The sequence below is a fragment of the Balaenoptera ricei genome, chromosome 11 (genome assembly GCF_028023285.1).
Source record: "Balaenoptera ricei isolate mBalRic1 chromosome 11, mBalRic1.hap2, whole genome shotgun sequence".
Classification (NCBI taxonomy): Eukaryota; Metazoa; Chordata; class Mammalia; order Artiodactyla; family Balaenopteridae; genus Balaenoptera; species Balaenoptera ricei.
The window spans coordinates 2710054-2725183 of NC_082649.1; the positions used below are offsets into that span (position 1 = coordinate 2710054).

The window sequence follows — 15130 nt, forward strand, 5'->3', positions numbered from 1 at the left end:
TTTTCCCACATTACATCCTAAAGCTACCTGCTCCACTTGGAGAGAAAGCCAATCAATCGGTGAATACAACATTTAGACTATTTTTACAATTAAGCTTTATTATTTAGCAAAATAAATAAAAATAACCCTCCAATTTTTCCTTCCTCCTTTTGCAGAAGTGAGAGAGAAATGCACATCTGTTCCCTCGAAGTGACGTGTGTCCAAGTGGAGCACACGTGAAGACACAGCCCTCAATCCGCAAGCAACTGACGTCTGGGCCCGAGGGGCAAACAAATGGGGTCTCGGCTTCCACGGGCTTTGGGACAAGCCGAGCTTCTGCACCAGCCACTGCGGACGGAGGGGCCGGCCTGGACAGAGCAGGAAGGCAGCTGCCCGCCACGTCATTCCCTGGACTCCCTGGGACACATCCAGGGCCAGCACTGCTGGCTGCACGTAACCTCATCATTAACAATTCAGATACAGGAGTTCTTTACAGGGGTGACACCCCCCTATGTCTGCCCAGGGACCGGCGGCACCAGCATCACCTGGGAAGGCGTCAGAAATGCACATTCTCGGGCCCGTGGCAGACCCCGAACGGGAAGTTCTGGAGGAAGCACAGCAAGCGGTTTAACAAGCTGTCCAGGTGACAACACCGCCGCCCTGGCCTGCCATTTCTCTGCTATTTTGAATACAGTGAATGAGCTTCCCAGGCCTGGGCCAGGGCTCAAACAGTCAACCCCCAAGAGCATGGTGAGGCCAAAGGCCGCACGAAACATGCACAGCAGGGCTGGTCAGTGCTTCGTGCGGCAAATGCCGGCTCAGAAACTAGAGTGTGAGCTAAGGGGCCTTTTGGAGGCCAGCCTGGAAAACCAACACTCACGGAAGTACCAGTGTGCACATATTCCGTCTCCCCAGCCTGGTTTGTACATTCTGAGGCTGTTCCTGAATTGTTTTCTCTCCACTCTGCCTAGCACAGGACTCTGCCCACAAAGTAACTGATTCCAAGGCTAAGAGCTACATCTACCAGCCTATCTGGTTCCTCCGGGCGAGGAGGTGCTTACACCACCTATAATCGTTACAATCCCAATCACATCACACCCTCCTGCACCTCAGCCTGGCATGTTCCCGGCAGGAGAAGGACACGCCCGGTCCCAGGTTGCTGCCAGGGGGAGGGGGAAGGGAGAGGGGAGGAAGGGGGACCAGCGGCTGGCTCTGTGGCCCAAGAATCAGTCACTCCTGTCTCCACCCAGACTTCTCACTGATGAGCTTACTTGAGGTTGGTTAAGTGCGGCCAAGGAGCACATTCTGCTTATACGAGATGGCCAGGAGACAGAAGAGATGTTCCTAAAGGCATCTGGGGCGGAGCGGGTTGCCCACACCGCTGTGAGTTCAGGCCCCTGAACGATAACTCGCCCTGGCCTTGGGCAGCCAGGACCCAATGCAGCTGCTACCTAGTCAGATGTTCAGGGCAACCTCTATCAATTAACAAGGCGGGAGTGGAAAACTGAAACAGCTGAAGGAGACAGAGCCGCTCCCACGGCCAGGAGGGAGAGGCAGCCTGGTGAGCAGCGCCTGCTGGCCCCGCGGTCCCCAGCCTGGGGGGCGGGGTGGGGGGAGGATCCAGGACAAGGCAGCCACCTGGCGCCTTAACCCTTCAATCAGGCGCCGGAGCAGACAGCATCTCTGAGTCAACAAGAAAACCACTCCAGACCCCAGCAGGCTCCCCAAGATAAAGTTCCTCCTGCTCGGGGCCTGCTGGACACCCCTAAAGCCTGGAGGCCCCCTGAGGTCCACTCCATAAACAAGGTGAGGTAGGGCTGGGAATCCACGGGGACAGCAGCCCTTGTCCGATCGCCCCACTTCTGATGAAAATAAAATATGCTCAGATGTCGTACAACCTCCAGAAGAATTTCAGAAGTATGAGGACACTTTGAGATCACCTCGCTGTCGAAATCTGTCCCACTATCGATAAGACATGGCAATCGGTCATTTCACTAAGCAAAGGCGAAGGGACGTTAAGAAACCTAACCTGTGCACAGCCAGGACTCAGCGGCACAGGTTCTGTCTCTGACATCATCACCTGTCACCTCCCTCTTCTCACACCCATCAACCACCGACGCCAGAGGGTACCTTCCTAGCGTACCCGGCACCCATCCCCCACTCCACCTCTGCCACGGACAGCCTGATTTATGGGGACGCGTAGGGGTTCACTCATCACCCTTTTGGTGTGGGTTCCTGCAGTGTGGGCTGGAAAACACCACTTCCGGGCTCCCTTACCGCTAAGCTCTCACATGTGACTGAGGTTCTGCCCGTCGTCTGCACTTAACTTGCAGCGCACAGCCTCGATCTAATTTCCAGGGTGACTTGAATTAGGAAGAGCCTTAAGCCGGGACTAGGTGGGACATCCGTTTGGTGGTCACATCAGGCAGGGCTTGGTCTGCAGGTGGCCCAGGTGTGATCCCAGAGCCTGGGTTGGACAGTGACCTCCTGAATCCCCAGCCTCCTAACTGTGACCCGGTCCCGGGAGCGGCCAGTTCTCGGGAGCTGCTCCAGGCACCCTTCAGGAGGCTCAGTCAGCCCTCAGCCGCTCCTGCAATCGGGCGAGTGCTGATTTTATGACCAGATCTCCCTGGGAAGGAGTGTGCAGGGCAAGAGGAGAGGGGGCCTCCCCACTGAACTAACACAGGGGTCTCCATGCATTAACCCCTCAAATCCATTCCCTTCACAACAATGAGAACGGCCCTCTAGTCAAGCACTTCGTCAGCAGGTTTAACAAGATCGCAAAAGCGGAGAAGTCATGGCCCCATTACATAGTCTGACGCCTGCCTCCCTTGCCGTTGTTCCAGGACCGGGGATGGTCCACTGTGACGATGCACGGTGAGGGAACTGACCCTAGAATGTGATCTCAATCTTAGCTGCACACGTTCTGTTTTTTTAAAAAAGGCCGTGGTTACAGAAAATCTGGTAGACTGTTTTCCTACCTATATATTTTAAAGATAAGTTAAAAGAAATAAAATTTATACTATTTTCAAAGGAATAATCTAATTGCTTGACTTGCCAGAGGGGAGAAATATTCATCAAGGAAACTAATGAAGTTTCTAAAGAAGATGGAAGATAAATGGGAGATGAGGAAGATAATCTTATTTTCAGCAATAATGAATACTATGATAAAGTAAAATGCAAAACAAGAACATAAAAAAACTGGAAGAAAACAGATTACTTATCCAATTTTGAAGTGGAGAGAGACTCCCTAAGGATAAAAACTAAGAGAAATAAAACTACCTAAGGAAAAGATGATGGATTTTATAACAGTTTATCTGTTACTCCTTAATTATTATTCATTTTACTTATTATTTGAAACCTCCATGCATAAACAAAATACCATAAACAAAATTATAAAGAGATAAATTTGTAAAATATATTGGAAGGGGGATCAGAATGTGTCACCCCCCCAAAAATGCCACTTTGGCCTGAGGATGATTTTGAGCTGGAGCAAATGAGAATCAGCAGATTCAGAAAGAAGCCTTCTCAGGGCATCCCTATCTGCCTAAAAGCAGAGACTTCTGAGAAATGAAGAAGGCCATAAACCCCCTCTCCCGGGGGAGTCCTATGGCCATGAAGACAAAGTCGGCACCAAGATGCATCTGCAAACAGCCTCACTGACAAATTAGGAGTTTGGGATTAACATGTACACACTACTATATATAAAATAGATCATCAACAAGGACCTACTATAAAGCACAGGGAACTCTACTCAATATTCTGTAATAACCTAAATGGGAAAAGAATTTGAAAAATATGTATAACTGAATCACTTTGCTGTACACCTGAAACTAACACAACATTGTAAATCAACTGTACTCCAATATAAGATAAAAATTAAAAACCACCTCACTGAAACAACCCTCGTCTTCCGTTAGTTCCCCCCATATATTTCCTTCCCAAGTTTGCCACCCCTAAAAGCCTCAACCCCTTTTCCTCTATCTCCTCACTTCTGTACAAACGGACTGTCCTTCTGTTAAGATGTGAGCCCAAGTTCCGACCACCCCTTTGAGTTACTGGTCACCAAGCGCTCCTGTGTGCCCAGCTGCACTTGGCAATGAACCCTGGTTCCCTCCTGTTCAGCTGCCTTCAGTCTAGTTCCCAGGGCCCCAGCCACAGAACCTAGGAGGGGAGAGGAAAAAGGTTTTCTCCTCCCCTACAACAGCCAAAGGGTTACTATCCTTAGTAAGTATTTCCATAACAATATAGACTGATACTCCTACTAGAAATGGGTAAAGCACCAGGCAAATTAACAAAATATGAAACAAATGGTTTAAAAAAACACCTGGGAAATGCTCAATTCCACTCATTAAAATCAAAGCTCAATATTTTATTTTCAAAAAAAATTTTTTTTTTAGTTTCCCAAAAACGCAGGAGAAACCAAGAGGACCAAATCTGTGCTGGGCGTGTAAACGAAGCACTGCATTTCTGCAAGGCCGTCTGGTAACATGCGTCCCGTGACTTGAAATCGTGAACACTCTTTATCCCAGCAATTCCCTTTCTTGGAAGTTTTTCCCAAGGAGGCTATGACTGATGCCCACAGATGTCCTGGTGCAACGGTGCTCAGTGTTTGTAACTTGTAAGAAATGGGAACCTGCCTGACATCCAGCAAGACTATACAGCATGAAAATGTTTGCTTTTGGCTGTGTTGGGTCTTTGTTTCTGTGCAAGGGCTTTCTCTAGTTGCGGCAAGCGGGGGCCACTCTTCATCGCGGTGCGTGGGCCTCTCACCGTCGCGGCCTCTCTTGTTGCGGAGCACAGGCTCCAGACGTGCAGGCTCAGTAGTTGTGGCTCACGGGCCTAGTTGCTCCGTGGCATGTGGGATCTTCCCAGACCAGGGCTCGACGTGTCCCCTGCATTGGCAGGCAGATTCTCAACCACTGCGCCACCAGGGAAGCCCCAAATGTTTGCTTTTGAAAGCAAATGATTGAGAAAAATGCTCATGATATAACGGTACGAGAAAGGCTCAGAATAAAAAACCATGAATAGAGGAGATATTTGTGTACACAGGGGAAATTAGAAGAAGATATTCCAAAATATTTAAAGTGACTATCTCTGTGGAGAGTTGAGTTTTATTTTCGATTTTATACTTTTCTTGACTTTTCCAAACTTTCTACAGTTAATCTATAAGCCTTATAATGAAAGAAAAAAAGTAGAGGTAAAAGTAATGTAGACTCCCACCCACAGTGGTAGGTGGAAGTGATCGTAGTTAGGGTGAGACCAAATCATTAAAAAAAAAACAAACCTTTTCACCTTTTCAGGAATATGCATTTTAACACAATCTAAACACTCAGGCCTAGCGGAAGCCTGTTGGGAAAATGACTAAAAACAAACTACATCTTTGGAGCCTGAAGAGTACTGATGATGTTAATATTCACTGACTAAAGCCAAAAACATTTTTTAGCAAACTAAGTGAAAAATTTCCCCCAAGTTTCATCTTTTGTGCCGGAGATCCCCATCTGAGGCTGTTCCATTAGAAGCCACGAGGGTTTTACCAGTCACAACGCACATCTGTTCTAACCCTGAGGAGTCAGTAGAGATAAACGGAAAAGTTTCTGCTCAGACTGCAAAGGGGATAACACTGCTTAAAACTTCAAAAGCTTAAATAAAACAAAATTCCTGACTCAGGTGGAGGAATTTACAGAAATGCAGGGTCAGCATTCTTCTGCAACCTTTTTTTCCCCCTAAGGTGGTATTTCAGCAGACCCTCATGAACCACTGTTTGATACACCGAGGATTTGCCCTGCTCTGTGTTCTTAACTGGAGACAATAGAAGTGGCAAGAATACCCCCCCTGACACACACACACACTCACACACCCTGGAAGGCTGGCCACATAAGCTGGACCCATGAAGCACATTAGCTACAATCAGCTGCTCAACACTGAGGCAGCCTATGCGGGTCTGTGTTATTCAGCGGTTCTTTTTTTTTTTTTAATGGATTTATTTAATTTATTTATTTTTGGCTGTGTTGGGTCTTCGTAGCTGCGCACGGGCTTTCTCTGTTTGCGGCGAGCGGGGGATACTCTTCATTGCGGTGCGGGGGCTTCTCATTGCGGTGGCTTCTCTTGTTGCGGAGCACAGGATCTAGGCGCCTGTGCTTCAGGAGTTGTGGCTCGCAGGCTCTGGAGCGCAGGCTCAGTAGTTGTGGCGCACGGGCTTAGTTACTCTGCGGCATGTGGGATCTTCCCGGATCAGGGCTCGAACGCGTGTCCCCTGCATTGGCAGGCGGATTCTTAACCACTGTACCACCAGGGAAGCCCTGTTTTTGTTTTTTTTAATCTAGTAGCATTTGGATTTTTTTTTTGCTAAAGACGTTATCAAAACTCAAGAAATACTGCATATTTTGAAAACCCCAAATTATTCTCTGCTTTTTGCCTCTAAGTTCATCCTCCAATTTTAGGAGATTCACAGCAGCCAACATAACTGCCAATTAGGGCTGGCACTCTCTCGAGCTTCCTTAAATGACATAATGAACGACCTTGCCAGATACTCTGGGAGGTTTTTGGGTTTCTTTTTAGTTTTGTTTCCCTGTTTTTCATTAACTGCTGCTCAAATGGCTCCTCCACTTTCTTTTTCCCCAACCAACTTGGTGCCAAAAACCCAAACACAGCACGCTCAGGGAAACAGTTGAACCAAAAATCTACTGCAAGCCTGCTGGTGCTCCACGGAAGAGACCAGCAAACCCGCTCTCTCCTCGTGCAAAGGAAACCGGTCCAAAGCCACAGTGTCAAAGCTGGTGAACTTCTTCAACCTCACGTAGCCCCGTTCTGGACTAGTGTAGTAATTTTAGACTCACCCTAACCCTTACTCAGTGATCGGTCTTGTTCTGTTTTCCTTCCAGTGACGACTCTTACGCCTGCTGCCCTTTGGCTGTAGTACCACCTTGGTGTGGAGGAAGAGAGACGGACGTGACAACTGCTTCAAACGGTCTCCTTCGGGGGCTTTCCCGGTTCTTACTGAATTTGACCATTTTTAAAGGGCTGGAAGTATAAAACCTCTTACTTATAGCACAGGGAACTATATTCAGTATCTTGTAAAAAACTATAATGGAAAAGAATGAAAGAAAGAATATAATGATATATACATATATATTATGTATAACTGAATCACTTTGCCGTACACCTGAAACTAACACAACATTGTAAATCAACTATACTTCAAATTTAAAAATAAATAAATAAAAATTTAAAAAGCTAACTTAAAAAGGAAACAGAAAATTCACCACCTAAACAGGCCCTGAGTAGTGGATGTAGGACCATCTCTGCGAGGTAACACGAGGCTCTCAATTTTCCTTTACTTTTTCTGAAAGGAAACAAGGAACACTGTACAGTTCTGAGCAGAGGTTTACGTTAGTAAACGTCCTTATGAATGTGCCACGATGTCCACTATGGCACTGGGGGGTGGTGCTGAATCTATATTCCACAGGCAGCAGAGACGGTAAATAAGCAACGACCTTCTATCAACCAAAACCTTGGAGAGTCTTTCCAAATCCTGCAATGCCTATTTTACTACCTCTAAGAAGGGAAATTGATAGTAAACCCTATACATTAAAGAGGACTATTGCAAAACCAGAAAGAAAGAAAAAAAAACAAAAAACTCCACCGCCCTAAACATTCAACCCCAGGGAACTATTCACGCCTTAAGTGAATTCAACACACCGGCTTCTCCCACGTAATTGATATTAAGTAACTGAAAGATTCTTAGCGAGAAATTACACAGTTGCTACATGTGTTACTAGAAGAGATCTTTTAGTATTGCGCAGGAACAAAACTGGACTCGAACATTTAAAAGAGCCACACTAATTCTGGAAAGGAGCAAAGTGTGGAGACCTTTGGACAGCAGGGTCAGGGAATCCTTGGAATGAGAAGAATGTGATGACCAGGTGATCAATCGGGAAGAACTCGGAGGCAGAAGGAAAATTATCTTTTACCTGCGGAAACAAATGCCTCGTCCCTCCCCTCTGCCTGGCAGCTGTGACCCTGACTTCTCTCAGCCCCGAGAAGTGCCTCTGGGCCAAGTCATTCCTCACCTCCCTGCCCTGCCAGGGTCCAGCCACGCCAGGGAACCCCCAGCTCCCCAAAAGCCGCAGGGCCCTTTGCCTGTCCTACAATATCCATGCACACCCCGATTTTCCTGGCTCAATGGATAAAACTCATTTCAACCAAAATTATTTAACATTGTAGATCACCTGCAGGTTGGAGAATGGCAGCCTTTCTGTACTCCTGGCATTATTCCTTTCAATGGGCGTATAGTAGCTTTGTAAGCACACAATTAATTACAAGGGGTAGAAAATTAGAAAGATACAAAGAATACATTTCCACATATTTAATCAAGTCAATTGAGAAGCTCTCCTCTTCCTAGTGCCCCTGTTCTGTACTCCTATAACAACCTGTACTCAGGATAAACACCCAGACTATTTATCAGAACATATCATAATTGCCTGCTGCTTACAAATCTTTCTTTCACCAGCTCAGGGGTTGGCAAACTACAGCCTGCAGGCCCGATGTGGCCCTGCCCCCTGTTCTGCACGTTGAGTTTGATGGGGCACCGTCTCTGCTGGTGCACAAGTGCGTGTGCCGAGCACAGAGGTGACAACATAGAACACACGGCCTGCAAAGCAGAAAACGTCTACTATTCAGCGCTTCACAGGGAAAGTCTGCCGACCCCAGCACTCGACCGTGAGTCCCTGAAGAAAGGGACCACGTCCTCAGTCTCTAAGCTGATGTCTGGGACGGGGCAGGACAGCACGTGGAGCTGCCACTCTGGAAGTGGACATGCTCTGTGTTTGCCTGTGTTCACTGTGCCATGCATCTTCTCAACCCTCTTTCTCTCCGTGATTATTTCTTCAAACAGGATTTAAATAATTAATACATAATTACGTATTATTCAACATTTATACAGGCAATATAGTTTTAAGTGTTTCTGCCATACTTTTCACCATTAGTAATTTTCCGCAAGGGAAAGAGAATTCTAGTTTTATTATAAAAGCCCACAGAATACAGGGTATGAGAAATTTATTTAAAACAATGAATAATTTCTCTCTTAACAGAACAAATCTGTTATATAAATTAAATATTGTCTCAACATTTGTTAAGCACCTGCCATGGTCTTGGGGCTCTGCTGGCTGCTTTGACTAAGCATCTTATTCAGGCATCGAAACAGCCCTACAACATGGGCTTATGACCAGTGAGTCCATTTTACAGATGAGGAAATTGAGGCAGAGGGGAATCAACTAGTCCAAAGTCAAATGGTTTTTCAGTAGAAGATTATCAATCCATGTCTGATTAAAACTCATGTTCTTCCCCCACCCCAATAAACTCAAAGAAACAGCCCTTGTTCATGCAAATATAAACAATTCTGTGGTTTATATTAAATTGTTATCGGTTGCAGCATTTGTCTTGCCTGGTATTCAGAAGACCTCAGGTACAAGGAAGCAAAGCATGACTGTGGAAGCAGGACAACCTTTGCTGTTACTTCATTGTTACAATGACTAAACAAAAATAGCTGGTAAAGTCCCTGTGAATAGCAGGTATGTACTCAAAGGCATCTATTAAAAATAATATCCCAGTATCTTATTTTTCATAGAATTTTAGTATCAAAATACTGGGAAAAGTCAAGGTCAACCTCCTAATTTTAGAAATGAAAAGCCTGAAGCCCAGAGAAATGACGTAACTTGCTCAAAATAAAAAAATCTTGGGGACTTCCCTGGCGGTCCAGAGCACTCCTTGCTTCCACTGCAGAGGGCACGGGTTCGATCCCTGGTCTGGGACCTAGGATCTTGCATGCCGCGCGGCGCGGCAAAAAAAAAAAAAAAAGCCTGGGGCTGCTGGACCCCAGCCCAGGCTGCTGTGGAAGATCTCACTTCCTCATAGGTGGCCCTGATGCAAACCGCCCAAGTCCATCACTGCCGAGCAGGACAGAGGTGTGTGGTCCAGCTCCCAACCTCATGGTCATCTGTCGGCACCACGTTCACTCTGGTCCAAAGCCCTTAAACATAAAGAATTTCTAAAAATTATCTCAACATTCTAATTGAGACCAACTCTTGGGCTTCTTGTCCAACAGTCACTTTTTTTTTTTTTTTTTTTTAAATAATAAATCAGAGCAGTTGAGAAGCTAAACCAGTTTTCTCCCTGTTTCAACATTGGTCTCACCATCTTGAAAGGACGTGAATAATATTAGGCGAAACGGCCTCTTCAAACAAGGATGTTGTTTGCTCTGTCTGACTCAAATTAAAAGCCAGTACAGGGGCTTCCCTGGTGGCGCAGTGGTTGAGAATCTGCCTGCCAATGCAGGGGACACGGGTTCGAGCCCTGGTCTGGGAGGATCCCACACGCCGCGGAGCAACTAGGCCCGTGAGCCACAACTACTGAGCCTGCGCGTCTGGAGCCTGTGCTCCGCAACAAGAGAGGCCGCGACAGTGAGAGGCCCGCGCACCGCGATGAAGAGTGGCCCCTGCTTGCCGCAACTAGAGAAAGCCCTCGCACAGAAACGAAGACCCAACACAGCCAAAAATAAATAAATAAATAAAATTAAAAAACAAAAAAAGAGCCAGTACAAATGTGAATCTAAATGGTCACCTTTTCCACAAAGACAGCTGACACCAACCTGCTAAAACAAGGTACACAGAACTCTCAGCTGCTGAACTCACAAAAGGTCCAGTAGAACACTAGTTGGGGAATTTTTACCAATTTGGCCTTTTCCTCCGTTGTTCTTGGGCCGGGCTGTAGTTTACCAGGGTATCCGCAGAAGCGCATCATCAGATAAACAAGAGCCTGCAGGAGGCCTGGAATTCAGAGACCACCACGGGGGCTGGGCCAGGAGCAGCCAGGAGCAGCCGGGAGCAGCCGGGCACCGAGGTGAGAGCACAGATTTCCAGCTGATGGATCCGAGTTTCGATTCTAGTCACGTGACCCGGGTGAGTTACCTCACCCCTTGGGGCCTCAGTTGCAACGTCTATGATATAGGAGTCATAAAACTTGCAGTATAGGTTTTTTATGAGTCAAAATTAATATAAAGCATGTGCCTGGTGATTATTACTCATTAATTCTGTCTGTCATTTAAGCAGCTCCTTCGGGGCTTATGTCTGTTGGTAACACTTGAAGGAGAGCTAATAAAACTACTTTCAAAAAGGGTTTTGATATTGAGAGTCTGCGTTATTCACCGAGGCTGACCCTAACTGATCCAAATGAAGGGGTATTTTCTAGCTGTACATCCTGTCTGCACAGCTGGCACCAGAACAGAAAGTGGGAGAGGCAAGCACAGAAAATGCCCCCAGGGCACAGTTGTGTCCACAGTGGGGAGGGACTGGACGGGGAGCCGGCACCCTTCCACACGGGGTCTACACGCCGTTCACGTCCTTCCCCAGAGCTCGGATGCGACGCCCTTCGCTTCGATCTCATCAGCTGCAGACGGGACAACATCAGCCCCAAGTCCCAGACATCCTACCAACAGTCATTAAATATACTGTTTCTCTGACCCAAAGGAGAAAAAGGAGGTTGGTTCTCAACAGCTAGCGACACTATTATACCCAAAAGGGTGTTTACGTTTTTTTCCCTTGAGCCAACTATTAATCTCCCCAGAACATTGAGCAGAATTGGCAATGTGACAGCCAAAGGTGACAGTGCAGTTTGTTTCCGGCTGCCCGGGGCTCAGCGGGACATGGATGTGCAGATACAGGCCCGAGGAAGGACCCCTGCCACCCACTCCAGGGGCCTCCGACATCCCGAGGGACAAGTTAACAGAGGACAGACAGTTCTCCAAGATTTTCCTCGAATAAAACTCAAAGCATTCTTAAGCCAAAGCCAGAATCAGCTCCTCGAGGGGCACCACGCACTGCCGTGAGCCAGTTCTCCTGAGGACAGACCCCAGGGACCCACATCAGGCCCGGCCGGGTGGGAGAGGGAAGCGGGTAACAGACTCAGCTGGAAGGGGAAGGAGGGGGCAGAGACCCCTTGGGCCGAAGCGGCTGCGAGTGGCCAGACTGGGCCTCAGGTGGCCTCCCTCACAGGCCCCCCCACGGCTGTGTGGATGTTCTCACCCTCCTCACCCGCCAGCCCGGTCAGAACCACATGGGCTTTCATACTGGGGACGGACCTGGGACAGTGTCTTCTGCTACGGATGCATTTGGAAGTACAGCACGCAGGAACTTGTGCGGCAGCCCCTTCCGTGAACCTTTGGAAACCAGGCTCTTTCTTGCAACAGTATTAACTGCCTTGTGTTCAGGGCTTGGTGGGCGTGGCCTTGCTGATTAAGCCAGGGCAGCTGAATTCCATCCCAGCCTAAGGCATGCTCTGGAAAGGTGCCCTTCACAGACTGCCAAGTGAAAACCCTCCATCAACCACTGATTCAAGAGCGGATTTTACAAAGCTCGTCGCAGGGCCATCAAGGCCACCCACTGGGCACTCTCCACTCCTTCCCCTCTCTCTAAGGCACAGGGGAAGCAGGAGAGGAGGGAACGGTCCATAAACGAAACCTTCAACTGGGCTGTGCTCCCCTGTGGGGCTGCATCTTTAAGACGCATTCACTTCTAAGTCAGCAGCTGAGGCGTTTTCTGAAGGTGCTTGAAAGGGCACCAACAGGTGTTCATCTGCAGTAACAGTCAGTCAGAGGGAAGATGGCGTCTCCCCTGCAGGACTTCTCAGAGCCTTCACCGTTACTGCGCGCCATGGGTCCTGCACAGGGGGCTCTGCGGCTGCGCTTCCCAAACTCAGGAGGCCTTGGACACCCCACAAACACACTTTGAAGGGCATATTTTTGAACTGCAGAATAAGAGATGTTGCCATGCATATTTTGTTTGCCCTACGACCTAACAGACGATCACAACGCCAGTTATAATATGACAGTTCTGGGATTTTGAGCCTGGGGTAAGACACTTTGGTTACGCCTGCATCTACATGAGGGGAGGAGGGCTGCTATTCATATGTGTCAAAGGATATTCAAAGTAAGCTGAGGAATTTGTTTTCTACCTTTGATCAGAGAAAATAAAAACGATAACTATGTTTCTCTGTCTTTGCAAGAGATTATAAAGGCTAATTGGTAACAGATGGACAAACATTCACTACTCTTAGGAAACGATATGTAGGTCAATGACAGCAAAAAGCACTCACTGTGTACAATTCACCCTCCTCGAAAGGACATGTACCTGCACTGGACGCTGCCGCCTCTCTTGCAGGAGGACGCTCAGTCAGCCCAAGTCCAGTGGTGCTTATGGACCCTTTAAGACGTAGTCTACGTACCCAACAGAAGTGAAAGCAGGGACACAAACAGGTATGTGTACGTCCATGTGCAAAGCAGCGTTATTCACAATAGCCAAAAAGTTGAAGCAACCCAAGGGTCCATAGACACATGAATGGCTACACAAAATGTGGTGTATACACAGAATGGAATACTATTCAGCCCTAAAAAGGAAGGAAATCCTGACACAGGCTACACCATGGATGAGCTTGAGGACATTACACTCAAAGAAATGAGCCAGTCACAAAAAGACAAAGTACTGTCTGATTCCACTTATATGAGATCACTGGAGCCGTCAGATTCACAGAGACAGAAAGTAGAAGGGTGGATGCTGGGGCAGAGGGAGGGGGGAGGGGCAGTTAGTGTTTAATGGGGACAGAGTTTCCGTTTGGGATGATGAAAAAGTTCTGGAAATGGATGGTGGTGATGGTTGCACCATACTGTGAAGATACTTAATGCTAGTGAACTATATACTTAAAAATGGTTAAAATGCTAAGTTTTATTTTATACATATCTTACCCCCCCAAAAAAAAAAGTGAGATAAAATTGCGTTCCTGTTCTAACAATGACAAACCCAAGGTGTGACTAGTCAGGGTTCTGTCTGGCTTACACACAGAGGACGCCCCCTCGAAGAGCAGGAAGCACGGGGACAGCCACTTCCTGCTTGCAGATCCTCAGTCCTACGCGTTAGAGTCTCAGGACAACCTTCTCCAAGGCCCAGACCATTCCCTGCAGGGAGACGTCAGCAAAGGAAGCGTGACAGTCCTCCCGCCCCTCACACTCGCCTGCTTCCTCCCCTGGGCTTCACTTCCCACGATGCTCAAGCCAGGCTCCCGGCGCTTAGGCTCTGTCCTCATGCAATCAGGTTCCTCCCTTTGCGTCCCCGCCCGCGGCCAGCACCCTGGTCCAGGCCCATCGGGGACTCATCTGCGTATTCAGAGGGCGGCACAGCTTCCATATTTAATGGCTGTTTACTGGTCACTATTGTGTGCCAGACCCCAGGAAATAACAGTGCAAAGTGCTGTCCTTGCTGTCGAGGGTCTAAGGGTGGAAAACAGGCCGTGAGTAAGAAATGAAATACAGCTGAACTTAAGGCGCTGTGCGAGCACATCAGAGGGCCTGGGGCTCTGTTTAGTTAGGACTCTCCCTCTTGGCCGGGCAGGGGGTCAGGAGGTGAGCGGAGAAGGTGGGGCAGGGGCAGACCCGGAGGCCCTGAACCCCACGTTACAGAGGGGAAATGCATCAAAACCAACCTTTAAATGGACTTCAAATGTCAACTGAAATCAAACCTCATGTTGGCTCTTGCTTGATGCTGCTCTTGTTAGAAACACCCTGATCCAGCCTGGCAGCCTTTCAGAGGAAGGGGACCAAATCCCCGAGTCCGCTGTTCAGGGGATGGGGGAGGAGAGAAAGGGAGAGAGTGACCAGGGGGTGGGGCGTGGACCAAGCAGGCTCCAGCCTGTCTACAGACGCACCGATGGGTGGGCACGAGGGTGCAGGCCACACATCCACCACTGATGAACAGGCTGCAGGATACGGATGAGCCCCGAGGAGAAGGATGAGCTCTATCATCACATGTACCTTGGCGTGAGCTGCTTTACCTCTTAGCCGAGACCAGCTGCCCAGACGTTTTCTTAAGGTGAGAAGGCAGGGTCCCCACGTGCCATGAAGGCTCATTTGCCAGGGCTGATCGTAATTTTGTCCTGAGACCTTCCAGACGTCTTGTTTTAAACGTGTTGAGTTAACGGCTGGGAAACTGCGGCGCTTCGTACGACGCGTCAGAGCAGCTGCCCTCCCAGCCCCAGTGGGGGCTCCTCGAGAAAAGGGCTCGGAGGAAGCACGGGTCTCAGAGCTCACACCCTGTGGAGATGGAGC

At 48.2% G+C, this 15130-nt stretch overlaps 1 protein-coding gene across 8 annotated transcripts in view; it reads right to left on the minus strand.

The window, feature by feature from the left end:
- Positions 1–15130, minus strand: part of SLC22A23 (solute carrier family 22 member 23) — a 152310-nt gene that overhangs the window by 117614 nt on the left and 19566 nt on the right. The window lies entirely within an intron of this gene.